Here is an 18,611-nt window from a genome sequence, read left to right as displayed (position 1 = left end):
TACTTTTTTTTTTAACTAGATGCCATTTGTAAAAAACATGGAGACCTTTATGAAAGAATTTCTGCTACCGTTACCCGTTATTACAATGAAATTATTATTTACGAACGAAGACGGAAACGTTGAAGCTGGTATAAGAATTTACTGGTTTGGGATTTGAAGGAGAAGGACTTTGACGTAAACCGAAAATCAATACAAAATAATTAAATTTAAAATGTATTATTATTTATATTCAAGTTTGTAACAAATGAATACATTGCAAAGTTTTTAGTAAATAACATTTGACAGTTAAACTTACAAATAAGGTAGGTAGGGCGAATAGTTTAAAATCTTCTAAAATAAATATTTATTATTTTGAATTATTGATTTAAAAGACATAAGATTGCCTGGTATCAACTGTTGTGTCTGGAAGTTATTTTGGTCAACATCAACATTTTTGGCTGCCAAAATAGCCTGACGACTGATCCAGTTAAGATTCAAGTAATTACTTTGTATATCCGGAAAAAAAATCTGAATCAGTTAATTTTTTTCCAGAAGAACAGTGCCGAAATTGTGTGGCAGTTTAATGCATTTTGTAATTGGTAGCAGTTCTATTTTACCGCTATCGATATCTAGCAATTGGTCGGAAAATTGCTAACACCAACACCAACAATTGCAAAAAAAAAATTCACTGTGTTTCCTTTACTACAAAATACATTTTAACTTAAGCCTTAGAAACATGTGGTGATTATACTTTTGAATTGTACATTGACATACTATACATGCACTGCTAGTGGTGTGAATTTTCCATACAAAATATCAATAAAAATGGTTCCACTTCAAATTAGCTACACTAGCCCTTCCAGGCACAGTGGCAAAAAAAAGTTATGAAATATTTAGCTACATTTGTATTTATTTAGTTGAGATAAACTTTTTAATAAAATACACAAACATGTGAGAAAAAAGAAAGAAGCTCCAATGTCAAGTGTCATAAATCATACACAATTTTTCCGCATAGCCCTCTTTGCGCTAGTGTTTTGTCCGTTAAAAGTGGAACCATCGTGAAGTTGGCTACTAGCAGTCCATGTATATAAAACGTTTTGAAGTTTGACATAGCGCCATCTGTTGAATACTTTCTCAAACCAGTTAATAGATGTCGACATCTGTTAGAATCGTTCGGAACTATAACATAATTTTGACTGTCAAATAAATAGAAAAATAATTTGCAATCAAATAATATTCCGTTCATAAATTCAGATGTAAGCAATTCTATCTTTCTACACAGTTCCTTGGTAGCGTTATTTGTCACTGAACGCAATTGGGTAACGAAATCTTTTGACTTTTTTCTTTTTGCGGGCAACGTTTAAACAAGGCCAATGAAAGCACACAATTCATTAAAATTTATAGTAAGGAATTCTAAACAAATTTAAGTTGCTTTCTCGATTGAACCTAGTGGACGCAGAGCCTAAAAGTAAGCTTAACACAAGTTAACCATTCGGTTTTTGGATTTTAGAATTTCTGGAAAAACCAATGGTTTGATAGATCTAGTTTGTTAATACCCGTGTTTTGTTGAAAACTATCCACAGTATAGTAGGATTTTACACGAATAACAAAAACAATATCCATAGTAGATATGAATAACACCAATAAAAGTTAGAGTAGAATCTTACCATGGATGGGATTTTAACATTTATACGAGTCTCGAATGGATCTTATGTGATTTCGTTCTCAAATGTTGGTATGATTGATATTGCATTTGTATCTCGATGGCTGTGTTCGTTGAGTAGGTGTGCATTTGGAATCATGTGTTTTCCATTGGAGTAAAAAATCAATCTATTACTGTTGATATTACTTAGTTTTTTTAGTGAAAATGGACTAACTGCGCTTATTTCGCAAGAGAACACATTAAAAAAGATATTTATGTTTTGCTATGTTTCCACCAAAGGTTTATCTCTGTTAAAATTAAATATGTAAATCTTTTTGGTGTTTGCACCGCACAAGAAGATTAAAAAATGATAAAATCTGACAGCACATTCTAAAGTGCAAATGATGTTTAGTAGTTTGATTCGTGTTAAACACTGGAGAACTGATTAGTTCAACTGCATATAAATAAATATACCATAATGCATTATCTGTAAAACCAACTCCTCCATACAGGTTTTTCTTCAAAAATTTTGACTCGACTCCAATCGCCGACGAGATTCGAGTCGAATCAAGCTCAATTCAACTCGATTCAGGTATAAACAGAATTGAGGAGAGCTTAAAGCTCTCTTCAACACCACATGTTAATGTAGTAGTCTACGAACAAACCCCCTCCTTCAGGCAATTGTTAAATTAACTTTTTTTTTATAGAATATGAATTTCCAGATGTTTTCTTAACATTTCTTCTTGAAAATTGTCCATTTTATTAGTTTTAGTTAGTTTTTTTGCTACGTTAATTTAAACTTTTGTTTTTCACAAAACTTTTATCTATTTGTTATTTTTTTTTTTATTATTATTCTGACAGATCTTCTTTCAGTTGTACCAATTTTTAAATACTTAATATCTACTTTTGCTAAGTTGAAATAGGGCCTTAATGTTATTTCAATAACAGTTACTCTCCATCGCCAATAACAACTTAACTTCCAATAACTGCTATTCAATTTCCTGTTGACCCATCTCTAACAATTATGGTGTCCAGCAAATAAGTGTTACAATTTTTGTCTGATTAATTTTTTTTTTAAATTAGTAAGCAAGACCACCTGGAGGGCTAACCATTTACACAAGGTTATGAATACAAATTTTCAAACTTTAAATGGCAAGATCTCGATAAACACACTTCCCAGACCCCCCAAACTCTGCTTTTTTTTAACTCGCGTATTTCGCGAACTAGAAAAGACTAGGAAAGCTTTTGTTGAGCTCTACACTCTTGCTACCCTCTATGTTTTAAATGGTTGAGATAATGAAGAAATGTTTGAGTTGAAAATGTTGGATAGTTTTTGTAAAGGTTTCATTTATATTATTTTGAAACGGAAATAATTTACAGCTCAGCCACGAGATCTGAGACTTCTTACACAATGACCATAGACCAAAAAAAGGAATACATATTTAAACAAATTTCCTCCTTACTATCTCTAATTCCTAGGTTCACTACTTTGTTTGCCTTATTTTACTGCACTATTTTTGACGATTTCCTAGTAAGAGCAAACAAGAAGCTTAAGCTCTGAATTAAATTTTCCAAATTATCCTTTTTTCTCCCAAATCATCATCCTTCTCAAATTGATACAAAAGAGAAGGGATAGGTACCTACTTTAAAAGCGTTTAACGCCAACGTCGGAAATTATTTCGATGTATGTAAATGTAGGTACCTACAAAGTACATACATGAGACTCTTTTTATATAGATATCAATTTAAAAAACCCTTTCATTCCTCTTCAACGCTAAAACCCCTTTTTTATTCAACAATTGTCCTTAGACATCACTTATCCCACACGACAAATAATATTCATGAAATCTTCCCTTATTTGAGCGATTTCCTACACCGCAAAACATCAACCACCATCATATATACAGAAAACAGAATACACAGCTTCTGCTGTTGCTGCTCTGGTGGAGATATTCTTGATGTAACTGTACTACATGATGCGAAGAAAAAGGAAATTCTTTCATTTCCTGTCATTTCCATATTCAAATTCAAAGAAACACATTTCCAGTCACCCACACACAACACAACATATCCACCAGCACCAGCACCAGGCCCAGTCAGCCATTTTCTCTATTTCCTTTACCGCCGGAATTTCCGCTTGCGGTTAGTTATTGTGTTACAATGATGCAATCTAGCCACCAGCCAACAGTGTCGTGAGACTGCATAATTCACACTTCAGCAAGACACCAAAAGTTTCTTGTGTAAAAATATTCAAGTCAAGAGGTAGGTAGGTAGTAGGTATAAGGAATTTTTATGGAACAGACAGCGCCATCACTATCGCCATCGCCAAAAGGGAAGTCTTTTGGTCCTTGCACACACATATTATGGGGATTTTTGGGAGTTGAACAAAAAAATGGAGGATCTTCAAGTCGTTTGAGTCGGTTGCGCGGTGGAGGTGGTGAGACTTTGGCTAGAGACAAAAGTAGCTTTTCTTCTGTACTGCATCTGGCTTGGCTACCACTCGTCATCCGCAACCGACTCAAGACGCTTTAATCCGCAATCTAATGTATTCGAGTCTTTCATTTGGCGAATGGTTTGTGTATTTCCTTTTTTTCGTTTGGAGCTATGTACGAGTGTCTTTATTTCCTGCCTCGAAGGAGGAAGAAAAAAATCCACTTGGTGGAGTCAGTTTAAATGGGAGAGAAATAAAAATCATTTTGTAAAGTAGTTGCACAATTTTCGTTCTTTTCTCTTGGGGTGTTTTTTTTTTTATCTTTTTGGCATCTTAGTCCTTGTTTCTTTGTTTTTATTTTAAATCTTGATGAAGAGAACAAAATATTGCTCCTAACAGTTTGTAGCCGACGATGACGACAACGACGAACGAAGGGAAGAATAACCAACTCCTTGAAAGAACGAACTCAAACAAATAAAACCCCAAAAACAAACCAAAAGCAAAAGCGAACTGGACCTACGAAACTATGTAAATATAAAAAGAAAAAATAAATAACGCAAAAACACAAACCAAAAAAGAAGTTTTATTTGATTCGGCTTTTATCCATTTGGCTTGAGTATATGCACCAAGTACTTGAAGTTGAAATTCTTTTTTAATTCTTTTTTGTTTCTGTTTTTGTTTTGTTTTGTTTTGCATTTTTAAGAAGAAAGGACTCTGCTTGCAGCTTTCATATCGCGTTGTTGGCTCAACAATCTTTGCCTGCCATGTTTACACTCCTCTGCCGCCCCCTCCCCCCTTCCCTATGCTCAGTTATTTTTCCTTTTTTATTCTCTTTGCTCCCAAAACCCGGCATTTCTTCATTGCATTTTTAATTATTTTATTATTCGTTGTTTTCTTTTACTCGCTCGAAGGATACAGGAGACAAAAAAAATGAGAACAAAACAAGAGAGAAGAAGAAAAAATAAAAATAAAAACAAAAACTTCAAAAAATAAAAACATATAAAATTAAGTTTTTATTTAATTTTTACCCCCTCGACTTTTAAGGTGGATTTTCATGTTTCATGTATAAAAATATCCTTGCATTTTAATTTTTGTTTCTTTCTTTCTTCTCTATGACATCTGAGTGTATGGGTATTTATATTCAGGTGCAAAATTAATCGACCATCTTTTGCTCAGTTTTGCTCTTTTGGGCGCAGTTTTTTGCTCATTTTATGTTTACATCTGTCAAAATAGAAGGGTGCTTCAATTTCCCAAAAGCCCATAAAACAAACACATGAACGTCCTTACAAAAAGAAATAACAATTAATCTACGACTTTTAAGAATGTTTTAAAAAATTTGTTATTCATCACTTAAACCTTAAGGCTTTCAAATTTAGTCTAAAACCTGCAGGATCACTCCGTTCGATAAAAAAATTATTGACAGAAACATTCTTATAAAGATATATATCCTCGGTAGCCATCTTGCATTGCCTATAAACTAAAGCGAGTAGCTGCTTCATAGAATTCATGCAAGTGTGACATTTCCCCTAACAACTCAGTAGTTAGTTCTATGTATGCGTGAAAACAAGCCAAATTTTTTTGTTGAAATTATTTACAGAATATGGATAATTTTCCAATGTCGAGAATAAAAGCCCCGGTGACTATTTGCAGCACTGGCGGAGTTTCAAACGCTCTTTGTTAAGCAAGGAACAAAATGGCTACTGGCGTGACGACCCCAAGGACGAGGAACACTTGCTCATAGTTCGTAATGACGTTTCCAAGAGATGCGTCTTCGAAATCATCGCCACAAATATGTTCGAAGCTTTCGCTTACTACCTGGGGAAAATCTTTCCGGTAACTCCATTCAATTATAAAGGTTTGGGAAATATGAGAAAGGCAAGAAGTTCATTTGTGGAGAAGAATAAGTATGAAAGAAAATTTCTGGTGGAGGCTAAGTATCAGCGGGCTAGGTAAATATGCATCAAAACATTCCACAATGTGAGCTATCGGGAAATTCCAGCATATCATAAAAGCTTTAGTGATCGCTCTGGATAAGTGTAAATTTTGTACGAATCTGGAACTAGGAATTGTCCTTCTCTGCTCCGGCCATAAGGACCTACACGAAATCGTTCAGAATTTTCTCAACCCCGCCTTTAAGCTGTTTGGACGGTCACAATACATGGCGATTCTGAAGGCACAGCAGTATTTTGAATTGAGTTTGAAAGAAAAAAGAAAATGTGTTAAAAAAAAACTAATTTTTGTTGTAACAGTTTTGTTTTGTATCGATTTGATCGTATATTTTCTACACAATTAGCTTCTTTTTGGTGAATTGTTCTGACCGGGTGAAGTGAACAAAGAGGATAGCTGCAGCCAAGCGAGCTTCTAGTTCTTGATGGTTCATGTCTTGAGCCCATTCCACCCGTCCCCAGAACTTCAGTTGAAACTCTTCGAGACGAGCTAGTGTTACGGCCTTGTCTGCGTTGATATTCTGCTCTATCACAGCACAGGAAACGATTAACGACTCAAGGATCTCGACGGCAAAGAAAAATCCTTAGGAGAATGTTTGCACTTCAAGAATTTTCAAAAAATTGAATCTTCATCTTCACTGTGTGAAAGGAAGCATTTGGATATTTTCATTTTATTTTCATTGTATGTTCGTATCGAAACGTTTGTTAAACCACTCAATGTCTGGATCCCATTCGTTCTTTTGGACCTCGTATAGATCTTTACCTTCCTGAAAATCAACTTGATAAGTACCTACACGAGGCTAAAGTTTGTATCTTGCATTTCCAGATCCTTTAGTTCATTGCAGAGTATATCGAAAGTTCTGCGGCACATTCTGAAATGTTTTTTTTTCATCAATACAAAATTTGACAGCCAGCCAGCGTTAAACAAATTTAAATTTCAAATGAAAACGTGTAAATGTTCGGTGTAAACGATTTTCGGGTTTTTGAAAACTTTTTGCAGAAAACCCGGTTTTGGGTTTAGTGTGAAAAGCCCGTAAGCTAACAGAGTAGAGTAGAGTGGAGTAGAGTTCTGAGAAGAGTATGTTCAGAGATCTCTGATTTAATTATAAAACAACTTGAGCACTAAACTTTCATGATTTGTTTTTTTTCTAAATTATCTTACCTTCTGCAATAGAGCGACCAGCCTCTTCCGCCATTTTTATTGTGTTGGCGATGATTTTTTTTAATATCCCGGCTTTGAAATAACAAATTGTTTGTGTTCAATATTTTACTCCGTTTACTCTGTTATTTTGTTACAGAGCGCTCTCTGAACATGTTCAGAACTTAAAAAGAAACACGAAATTGAAGCTCTGAATGATCAGAGCTAAAAAAAAAACACACATATTTTTTGACAGTTGGAGCTCTACTCTGCCATTTTCTAAGTTCATATCAAATCCGTTATTATTCTAAACAAAATTTCTTGACAATTTTACTTGAATAAGTTGAGTTTTGTGATTTTTATAATTCGTGAGTTGCAACTTTTTTCTTTAAAAATAGAATCTGCGATGTTCAGTGTCCCGAGTGAATCCCTTCGAAAAGCTGGTTGGATAATCAAGAAATAGGTTTTACAAGGTAACAGTTCGGTTCTGGGTTGAAAACCTAAACACCTAGAAGACCGAATTAAAAATCGTAGGCTTAATTTTCACCGGAATCACAAGTTCTTGTAACACAAAACAAAACATTAATATGCTTAACTGCTGGAACACAATGATGTCGGAGCCGGATGAGTAGTAGTCGTAACTAGAAAAGCTGTCAAAGTATTCAATGTACGCAAGTATTAATGCTCGAACACAACGCTACAGAACTGAAATCGGAGCCGCAGCCGCAGCCGAAATCGGAACTTTTAACCTATACCATTGCCTATACGAACGAACATTTTGACGTATATCTTTTTGACACAGAAATTATATACGTCAAATTTGATTTCGTGGTTGTTAAATTTTTGTCATTGTTAGTAATTTGATAACAAGAAAAACCTAAATAGTTAAAAAATAAAGAATTAAAATGGCTGAAGCTGAGAAAAATAACGAAAGCGTTTAGCGAAAGGGTCGTGCTGTGAAATTTAACTCATAGAAATTATAAAAACAATAAAATCAAAGCAAAGGAGTAAGAAGCAATTGCCGAACAATTGGAAATTTCAGGGATATGGGCATCAATTTCGCGTATTCATTTTAATATGTATAATATTTTAAATAAACGACATTTAAAAAATATAAATACAACAAAATCTATACCAAATGACATCAAACGTCAAAACCGTACGACGCATTGTCAACGTACTTTTTGTGAAACGTACGACAAGCTGTGACAGCTTTTCCGACTCCAATTCCGGCTGCTATAAAATAAGAAAAATTTGTGTTTTCAGAATTGTAAATTGTTTTTTTTTTTTTTTTTCTTTTTAACTTCAATAAAACCAAATAGAAAATATAATATAATTGATTTGTATTTGTATTTAAATACTGAAAGATTAATTTCATTTTGAATTTTTGTGTCCTTACCGAGCAGCTGATTGTGAAACGTCAAAACCAATGTGCACTAACTTTGTAGCCGAAACTTCGACACTACGTCGGAATCCAATCAAAATCCTTTGACTACGTAGTCACTAGTTTTGTGAATGCGACCATTGTGTTCCAGCAGTAAGACCGATGTTATTAAGTAGACTTCCTAATGAAACACGAAGTTATATCTACATATGTACAATTAATGTTAAAAGATCAGTAGATCGATGAAATATTCCAGTCTTCAGATGGGAATTCCAATGAATAGGTCCGTTTAAGTTTGTTTGCTTTGTTTATTTTTACGAACTGTCACTGTTAAGACATGTTCGGATCCCTGTTTTTTTTTAATAAAAGGGAATTTGCAATTTACATGTTAGGAAAGCGGAAAGAAAGGTTTAACATTTTGGAGGCACTTGCAAATTGCTAAATATTTAGAAAATTACTAGTTAGTAAAATATTAAGCTTTTAACAATAAGTTTATTATTATTATGTATAAAATTCTACTATTTAATGTCGAAAACCACTTTACTTAACAATGTCAAATGTCTAAACGTCAAATGAAATACAATTAAAGGAAGCTGAACGACTAAATATTTGACGGACAAATACAATTTAATTTGACGTTAAAGAAAACGCTCTACTTTCCTGAATAGTTTTTTGATCTAATATCCAGACAAAAATGTCAAATGTCAAATTAAATACATTTTAAGGAAGCTGAACGGCTCCATATTCGACGATCAAATAAAATTTCATTTGACATTAAAGAAAACACTCTACTTTCCTGAGAAGCCTTTTGATGTTACTTTGAAATAGTTTCGTGAAATCAAGGTCGCGTGAAGAATTACACCAAATAATTAATATTGGTTTTTCGTTTTGAATTCGAATATTGAAACAGTTTTAAGTGCTGAGAGCCTTCTTATTCTCAAAACATTCACAGACTTCAAGCCTAATAACAACGTAGAGTGATTATGTATGTATTCCAGTTACAGTTTGAAGTGTGCCATCTTTCCAGATACGTAATCTTCAGTTCCAGATTCTAAATTTGTTTAAAATTTTTCGGCACTGCTCTTTTTGAAAATTAAACTAAGGTTAGTGATAGATAAATGACAATTAAATTTTTTTGTACTTTTTTAAGGTAAGTAAAAGTTGTACAACTTTTTTGCACTCTAGTATTAGACTTAACCGGCCGGCCTCTTTCTTTTTGACTTGATGAATGAATGATACAAAAAAAGAAGAATTTTGTTCATAATTTTCTTTCTCCTCATCTCGCAGTCGCGAATGTATGTTAAAAGAAGAAGAAATAAAGGACGATGCACTTGGGTATCCTAGTTTGGCTTTGGATAAACATAACCAAGACTATACAGAAGAGTTTTATGTAGGGTAGAGTAGGGTAGGTACAACAGACCTCGGGGATATGCATATACAATTAGTATATGTGTAGGTACCGGTATCAAGTTGATATGCTGGCATTGCTTTTATGGCATTTAAATTGTGTACATATGATGCATCGTTCTAGAGAACCTATACAGTCATATAGTGAGTTATGTTTTTGTAGTGTATACCCCGCATATTACATTGCAAAAATATCCTATACATGTGTACCTATATCTACCTTTGAATGGCGCGCCGAGTGTAAGACAAAAGAAGCTTGTAGATTTATGCCTGGGCTTTTTGATTATATTACTTTGCTGCAGTAGTCAGTACAGTAGTGTACCTTCTCCACTAGCAATATTATCCCTACACCTAACTATAGGAATAGCAGACGAGCCATCAATTCCCTTGATAACCTTAGAGGTACGTACCTATATATGGAATAAGATGATATACAAAAGGTTCAGCATATACCCTTGTACTTGCACAAATGCATGCCGCCACGAAAATGTTGTTTTTGTTTAAGTCTCAAAGGCCGTCACATTCAATGAAGTTGTACTTTGAGTTTTTGTGAATTTCTTTTGAGCTGGAATTTCAGATGAATATCATCAGAGGATTTAATAAGTCTCTTTTGTTTGTTTATTGTGATTTGTGCATGAATTTCAATTAAAATTTGACAAATTAATATGTAAACTAATAGAACAATTGAAAAAAAACAGGGTTTTTGACTTTTGTTACTTGAATACTGAAATTTACAACGTTTGTCATCTACCGCAAAAACTATTTGGAAAAAAAGCTTCGAGTTTTCTATCTGTTTTCAAACGTCAACGTAGAATTGACATAAGCCGCCATTTCTTAAATTTAGCTTGATATCAGATCATTTTGACACTAATAATATCTTCGAACTTCAAGACGTGTTGATATTTGAATAGTTTCGAGGGAAACTTACATTCGAGTACCAAACGTCATTAAACGTCAAATTGTTAAAATCTGTCTAACTTGTGTTACTTCGTCTGCAACTGGATTGCATTTTTGTTCCTAAATTATATTCTGAACATTTGATAGTTTGACAGTATCATATAGACATTTACCTTTTAATTATATCTACATGTATATTGTTGTTAATCTCTGTTTTGGGTTAGGTGGGGTTTTCCAAGGGTAAAATAAATCAATTTAATGTTGGTCTATATCTGTCAAAACAGACATTTCTCCTGGTTTTACGTTCCATGGATCAATTTATTTTTGATTTAAGTTCAAATCTGAAGAATCTGGATTTTTTTTCGGCAGTTAAACCCTATTTACACTAATACTAACAAAATGACACAAAAATTCAGTTTTAATCGTGTTCCATGCGACTCGGAAAAAAATCAATTTCTTACCTAAATCTGAATTTACCCATAGAAAACCCCATAAATGAAATAAATTATAGTTGTACGCCTTTTTATCGATTAATTAGGGGGGGGGGGGGATTGGAAATTCTTCGCATTTGCTTATAAACGCCAAAATCGTAACTTTGAAGAAACGTCATCTCCATTTTTTGCATGTTTTTTTTTTAGAAATATTGGTATGACAATTCTTTTTATTTTTCTAAGAGACGGCCTCTACTTTGGGCTTATTGCTGACAAGTCAGCTTTGACGACTCATAATATTAACGTGCTCCCACTTGGTGATCAAACCTTTGCATATAAATTTTTATATTATACAAAAATCAAACTGTAATAGAAAAGTGAGACAACGCAGAATATCTGCGCTAATACAATCGCATTTCTTTTCTGATGCATTTGTGAACACACTCCCAATGCAGAATGTCTGCAGTTAACAAAAAGGTCTGACTTAGGCGCCAGTTATAGCTATCATTGGTTTTCATCATTGAAAACAAACATTGTAATTTTCTTGACAGGTCGTTTATAGCTGTCGTTAAAAGTTTCTATCATTGAAACAAAATTTCTGATTGAAATCCACCGAAAAACTTTTACTGACCGAAATCTGTCATTGGAATTGTGTGAAATTGGAACACAAATCAATGGAACGATTCATTTTAATTTTGAACATAAAAATATCAGCTGTTCAGGAAAATGAATTTCAGTCCGGAAAATAGAAAAATACATTTTTTAGAGAAAAAAATTCTTTAGGTGATCGATTCAAAAATTTTGTCCGGATCGATTTCAATGATAGCTTTAACTGTCAGATTTGTATGTAAACAGACTTCATAAACGTCAGAGAAAAACGGCTGCCAACCAAATTTTCTTGAATTTGATTTTTGATTTGCTTACCGAAAAAGAAAAGAAAGTTATAATTATTTCTGTAGCCAAACAAATTCAGTGGCACAATCTGACGTTTATGAACGGTAAGAACTGCACTTCGACTAATTTTGTTCGATCAAAAACCTGACTTTATGAATGCAGATAACGCAGTTCTTAGTTAGGCTAACGTTAATGAATACACCCAAAAATAATGAAACGTCGAAGTCTCAAAACAATCCAGAGTATTGTCACATTTCATTGACATCAAAAACAACGAGTGAATTTATGAAAAAAGCTGACAGAATTTATTTAGAGCTATCTATTTGCATGTTCCGTAATAATGTGGATTTGTTTTAACACATTTTAGGAAGAAAGTTTTTGGAATGCAATTACTTTAAACTTTAACTGTGAACGCACCATAAGATCAGTGATTCAACTGTCAATGGGCGCGTTCACTGATCTAGTCACTACGAAATCAACTCATTCTGATTGGCTATTTGTAACTACAAAATGAGTTGGAATGTCCTTTCTTCTTCAAAGCTAGTTTACAACGATTGTGACGTTTCAAAATCAGCTGTTCGGTAAAGATGCAAAAATTACAAATTAAAAATACTTGATTTTATTTAGTTTAAAAATAAAAGACTATCCACATTTTGAGTGTATTCACAATAACTAGTTAAATTTTGACTTGGAATTAATGACATTTTTGTAGGCATTTTATATTCGGGTTTAACACGAATAAAATTTCCGAATATTTAATAAATTGTTGAAAGTTTTCCTCTAAATTAATTTAGGTAAATATTCAGGGAAATTTAAATGACGTTTCAGTGAGTTCTTACAAGAGGGAAATGTATTTCGAGCAATATTCACAATACCAAACAAAATGCAGATTTTCAATAGGACGCATTAACTTTGGTAAGCGTACGTCTCATTTCTTGAAACTATTAATAGAATTTTCAAATGATTTGCATTTTCTTAAAAATCAGGATTGACACTTCAAACACTTAACTGGTCCCCATCATTTTCTGACCTCAACCTTAAAGAACATCTTTTGGATTTGAGGTTAATGTGGTGAGAATAGTTGAGTATAAATTTTGTTTTGAAACGTGTAAAACTTTAAACTTATTTTCTTTATTATTATTATTCCCAAGATCCACCTAACGAAGTACGAATTAATCGCCAGTTAAACCAAGAATGTTCATAAGTACTTATTCAAAGGATATAAGTTGGAGTAAATTTATTCATTGCTTAGAAGAATCGATACACCTAGTTGGTTGGGCTTGTGGTAGGTATATATCGTCTTCAAAACCAAGAGTGTCACTTGTTATAACAAGCACTTCCTTTGATGTTTGAAATAACAAAGGAATCGTTCATTTTCAATAAAGGTAAAAGTAGATATGAGTATCTACCTAACCTAACCTAACCTGTAGTGCAATGTTTTTCAACAAAAGAAAGTTTAACAAAATGCCATTCAATAGGAAATGCTTTAACGAGATTGAAGGGATATTATATCCTTTTTATTTGAAATACAAAAAAAAAGGATTTGAGAGAATAATCAAAAATAACGATTGTATGGTGTATTTTTGTATCAAAGCTAAATTCTATAGATGGAGAGGAGTGTGAAAAAGAAAAACAACATTTACACCTCAAATGTTGTTAAAAATAGTTTTTTGTTCTTATTTGTTTGAACTTGGAACGTGCAATATTGAATTTCAGTATTTTAATTCATTGTACAAAAACTAAATTTTTCTCTTAATATGCTCAAATTCTTTGAAAGTTTAACTTTAACAAAACGTTTATCAAATTCCAAAAGGATTTTTCGAATGGAATTTTCGGAACTTTGATAACACTCCCAGTATATAACGGTTTTTTTTTGTTTTCCATCTATTTTTATTTTTCGAAACGAAATGCAAAAGTCAAATCAAATTTCACCAGCGTCAGCGTTATTATTTGATATGAAGCAAACGTTTGGTTAGCTGCGTGTTGTGCTTTCCTCGAAGAGCACTCTTGGTCTCAGCTAGAGTGGCTTTCAAAAAATAAAAATCCTTTCGCTCTGCTTATATTGTCACATCCAGAAGAGGCGCATCCTATACTCGCGTATAGATAGAAAAACATACTCGTAGATATGTGGCAACAAAAAAAGTGAAATATTAAATCCTTGTTGTGTCAACACCACCACCGCCACCAACGACCGTTAGTGACAGAGGTCGGAAATGGGTTTCATTTTTAGTTTGATTTCAATTTTGGTTTTGTTTATTTGTATTTTCCTTTTTTCATTTAAAGTCCTATACCTACTAGTTTGTTCAGAAATAAATAACAATTTTAAATTGTAGCATTCCTACGATGATATGCATGTTGACGGATATCAAGTAAGTTTCTTGGAAATCCTGAAAAAAATGGTACATTTGACTCTGAGAGCAAGAGAAATGGATGGAAATATTTAAATTTGATTTTGGAAAACATATTTTCAGCTTCAATAAAGCTTAATGGTCTGTTTAGGTAATATTAATAGTATTTTATTTCAGATTTCTGCGGGTTTATATTAAAATACTACTTCTATTAAACTTGGTTTATGCTTTTTAAAAAAAAATATATTATCGCTCGTAACACATCAATGCAAAGCCAGTCGAGGGGGCCACTTGAACTACTTTTGGATCAATAAAATTGGTCGACAAGTTTTTGTTCCTGGCGATAAAATTGCACTTTTTCGATATGTTTTGATAACTTTAATTCAAACCTCAATCCAGAATTACTGTATCACGTCAGGTTTTTGAGATATAACTTTTTAAAATTCGAAAACACGTATATAAGGCCTATCGTCAACAACTACAAACAAGGTGATGCCCTGTCATCTGATTTCCTTTAACATCGTATACTTGAAATAATAGTGCACAGCTCTTATGTCAACACTAGACGCACTATCTTTGAAAAGTCTGTTCAATTACTGGCATATGCTGATAACATTGACATAATCGGAAGAACTCAGCCTGATGTCAATGGACCTTTTGTGAATATTGCGGCAGAGGCCTCAAAAATATGTTTAGCGGTTAATAAAGGCTGTCTCCAAGAAAAAACCTACCTATCTAGAATGTTTTTTTTTTGTGCAAATTGTTGGTTTTCTATAAGATAAATAATGAGCTTTTAATATTTCAATATATAATCCAAAAAAAGAAGTAAAACTTAACGGTTTACTTTCTTAAAGTTACTGTCAATTGTATTGAGAAATTGAGCTAGATAAAATGACTGTCAGTTTCTTTAATTCCCGTTACAAGTTCAATTGATCTGTTTGCCCTAAATATTATCCTTTTATTCTAAGTTGTAACCAAGCAATTTTATAATGTTTCAGTTTATAATATGTAATTAATCCTAAAATTATGCCTAGTTTTCTACTTAAAGTTTAGTCCCTTAAAATATACCTTGTTTATTTTAAAAACAAGATATATTTTAAGTTTTGAAGTTTTGTATAATTTTAAATTTTATTTAATGAAAAGCTTTTATATGATTTTTATAGAATTCACACTTAGTTTCTCTAAGAAACTTTACTAATAGAAGAACTAACTTCATGTAATGAATATAATGATTATACTGAATAAATAAAGCTCAAGATCTATTTCAGCAAATGATTTCTTGTTTTACTTCATTAATAAAAAGATTATGTCTCGATATTGATAAGTTGGGAGTATCTATCGGCTATCAATACATTTCCTTTCCCGTTTTAGAATTTTTGTTTTAAGAGCAGGCGGAAAGAATATTTATATTGTTCAGGAGTTCCTCCCGGCGGCATAGATATCTACCCCCCTCTTACACAGTTTATTTATCACTAACTAACTTTACAAAATCAGGTAAATATCTTTACAAAAATAATTTAAGAGTCTTCATTACACTGTTTAATTGGTTAGTGATTTGTTTAAAGGAAATTTCAAACTACATTAGTTTGGATAGACTTTTTTTTTTACTATATCCCAGAATATCGTTGTGAAGCCATCCTCATTACGAACTTTACCCTATAAGGTAATAGAAAGAAATTCAATATATTGCGGAAGTTTGCAAATAATCAAGACTTGTCCGTTATAAACAATGGCTAGTGAAATAGGTTAGGTTAGGTTATAGTGGCTGTCCAAGATGGAAACGGACACACTTAGGCCAGTTTAATGGCCCATTGTGATAACTCAATGGAACCAGTTTGAGTCCCTTACGAAACGTGAAAGGCTGACTATGCTGATATGATTTAGATCGTTAAAGAAGAATTCTCCTATATAATTCTTGCGTTTTCGAGCTAGAGCAGGGCATGTGCAGGGAAGATGAAGAACTGTTTCTTCCTCTTCCTCCTCCATACGGCTTCTGCAAAAGTCATTTGAGAATACGGCTGGTCTCTTGGCTTGCTTTCCTAGTAGACAGTTTCCGGTTATGACACCTAATATCGAGCTTATATGCGATCTGCTTAGAGAAAGCAAGCACCTTGAACGTTTTAAATCCAGTGTTGGCCAGATGTTGTTTGTGACTTGACACGTGGTGATGTTGTTCCACCTGGTGCTGCCCTCCTCACAACGTCTTGCATTAGCAGCAGTTTACAAGTAGCGATTGGTATGCCAGTACTTGCTAAACGTGGTAGGATGAGCTGTACTGTACCATTTCTGGCGAGTTCATCTGCCTTACAGTTACCTGGAATGTGTCTATGGCCCGACACCCAGCAAAGGTGAATATTAAACTGTTGCGCCATCTCCATGTAGAGACAGAGTCCAGAGATTTGATAGCAGCCTAACTTTCTGAGAAAATGCGGATATCAGATGTTGATATCACGTTTTCTTAAAGGCAGGACAAGACTTCTTTTATCGCCAGAGGTTCAGCCTGGAACGCGCTACAATAATTGGGAAGGCGGAATGAGAGACTTAATTTCAGTTGTTCAGAGTACACACCTAAACCAAACCCTTCTTTTGTTTTTGACCCATCTGTGTAAAAATGGATTGACCCATCCTCCAAGAATGTCCTATCCTCCCAGAAAGATCTGGGAGGTATAGAAATCTCGAAATTTCTGTCGAATTGCAGTTGGGGGATGGTGTAGTCTGTGTGCTTTGGAATTGATTCTAAATACCTAAGAATTACGGAGTGGCCAATGTTGTTGTTAGTCCAATGCGGCGAAGCTTTGAGGCGAATAGCAGAGCTTGCAGCTATTTGTTTGCTAAATATGTCAAGTGGTGTTAGGAAGAGTAAGGTGTCCAGTGCCGCAGATGGGGTCGTGGGAAGTGATCCGCTTATACATAGAGAAGCTGAACGATGGACTTTATTTAATTTATCCCGGCTTATATCTTTCTCTAAAGCAGTCCACTTTACTATCAGAACGTACATTAAAATCGGTCTAATCACCGATGTGTAAGGCCAATGGGTGATTCTGGGTGGTAAGCCCCAATAGCTTTTATGCAAGAAAAGAGAGCTACAGTAGCTTGTTTGACTCTTTCCTGTACGTTGCGTTTCCAATTTAGTTTTTTATCTAAGACAAGACCTAGGTACTTAGCCTCGTCTGAGAATTTTAATTGGATTCCTTTAATATAGGGAGGGTTGACAAATGGAATTTTGTATCTTCTCGAAAATAAGACCAAATCGGTTTTGTGTGGGTTAACACCCAGTCCACACCTATCAGCCCAAAGTATTAGTCTGTCCAAGGCATTATGTAAGAGTTTTTTAGGATGTTAAGGTGCTTTCCTGCAACTGCTTTAGCAACGTCATAGGCTATCACTCTGAAGCCCTGAAATAACATATCGAACAATTTTTGATGCTTGGTATACAGTCTCAAGCTCTAATAGATTTAGTGCAATTAGATATCACATTTTACTAAAGTGTGTTGATGTAATTTTACTTGATGCAGCACTTCAAGAGATAACCATACAAATAAGAGGTTTGTGTCAAAAAATTGCTGACAAATGGGAAAAAGTACCTCTCAAAATAGTGAAAATAAAAACCCAGGAAGACCACAAAAAGATTTTAATTCAAGTAGTTATTGGTCTAAGAGACGTAAGGTTGATGATCTTATCAAAAACAGAAGTCAAGAAGAAATGTCGTTGGCCACCGAAATCAAATTAAGAAGCTAGGGAAAAAAGATTGCATAATGATATTATGCATGATTGACGGAAAAGTCTGAAAAGTCTAAATGCATTGCAGAAAAGCCTGTTAATACCATATTCCTCTCTTTTGGACTTTCCAATCTTCACTCATGGATACGATTTTTCAAATGTTTGCTTCATATTTCTTACAGATTAGAAATTAAATCAAAAAAAATGGCAAGTGCTTGGCCTAGAGAGCAAGCAAACATTTTCAGAAAAAAAGAAACTTGTTAAACTTGTGCAGGACAGGTTTAAAAGGGATACTCCAAAACAGCAAACCGCAACACGAACGATGGCAACACGGCTCGTCAATTTTTTAGGAATGCTGAAATATTTTCCGAGATAACTGGTGTCAGTTTAGAGC

General features: G+C 33.7%; 1 protein-coding gene across 7 annotated transcripts in view; it reads right to left on the bottom strand.

Annotated features, from left to right (window-relative positions):
- The window catches only part of LOC129945954 (cell adhesion molecule Dscam2), a 297,467-nt gene that overhangs the window by 46,844 nt on the left and 232,012 nt on the right, over positions 1-18,611 (bottom strand). The gene's annotated exons all lie outside the window — the stretch shown is intronic.

The sequence above is a fragment of the Eupeodes corollae genome, chromosome 2, assembly GCF_945859685.1.
Source record: "Eupeodes corollae chromosome 2, idEupCoro1.1, whole genome shotgun sequence".
In the NCBI taxonomy this organism is placed as follows: Eukaryota; Metazoa; Arthropoda; class Insecta; order Diptera; family Syrphidae; genus Eupeodes; species Eupeodes corollae.
This window is presented reverse-complemented; position numbering and strand designations above follow the sequence as displayed.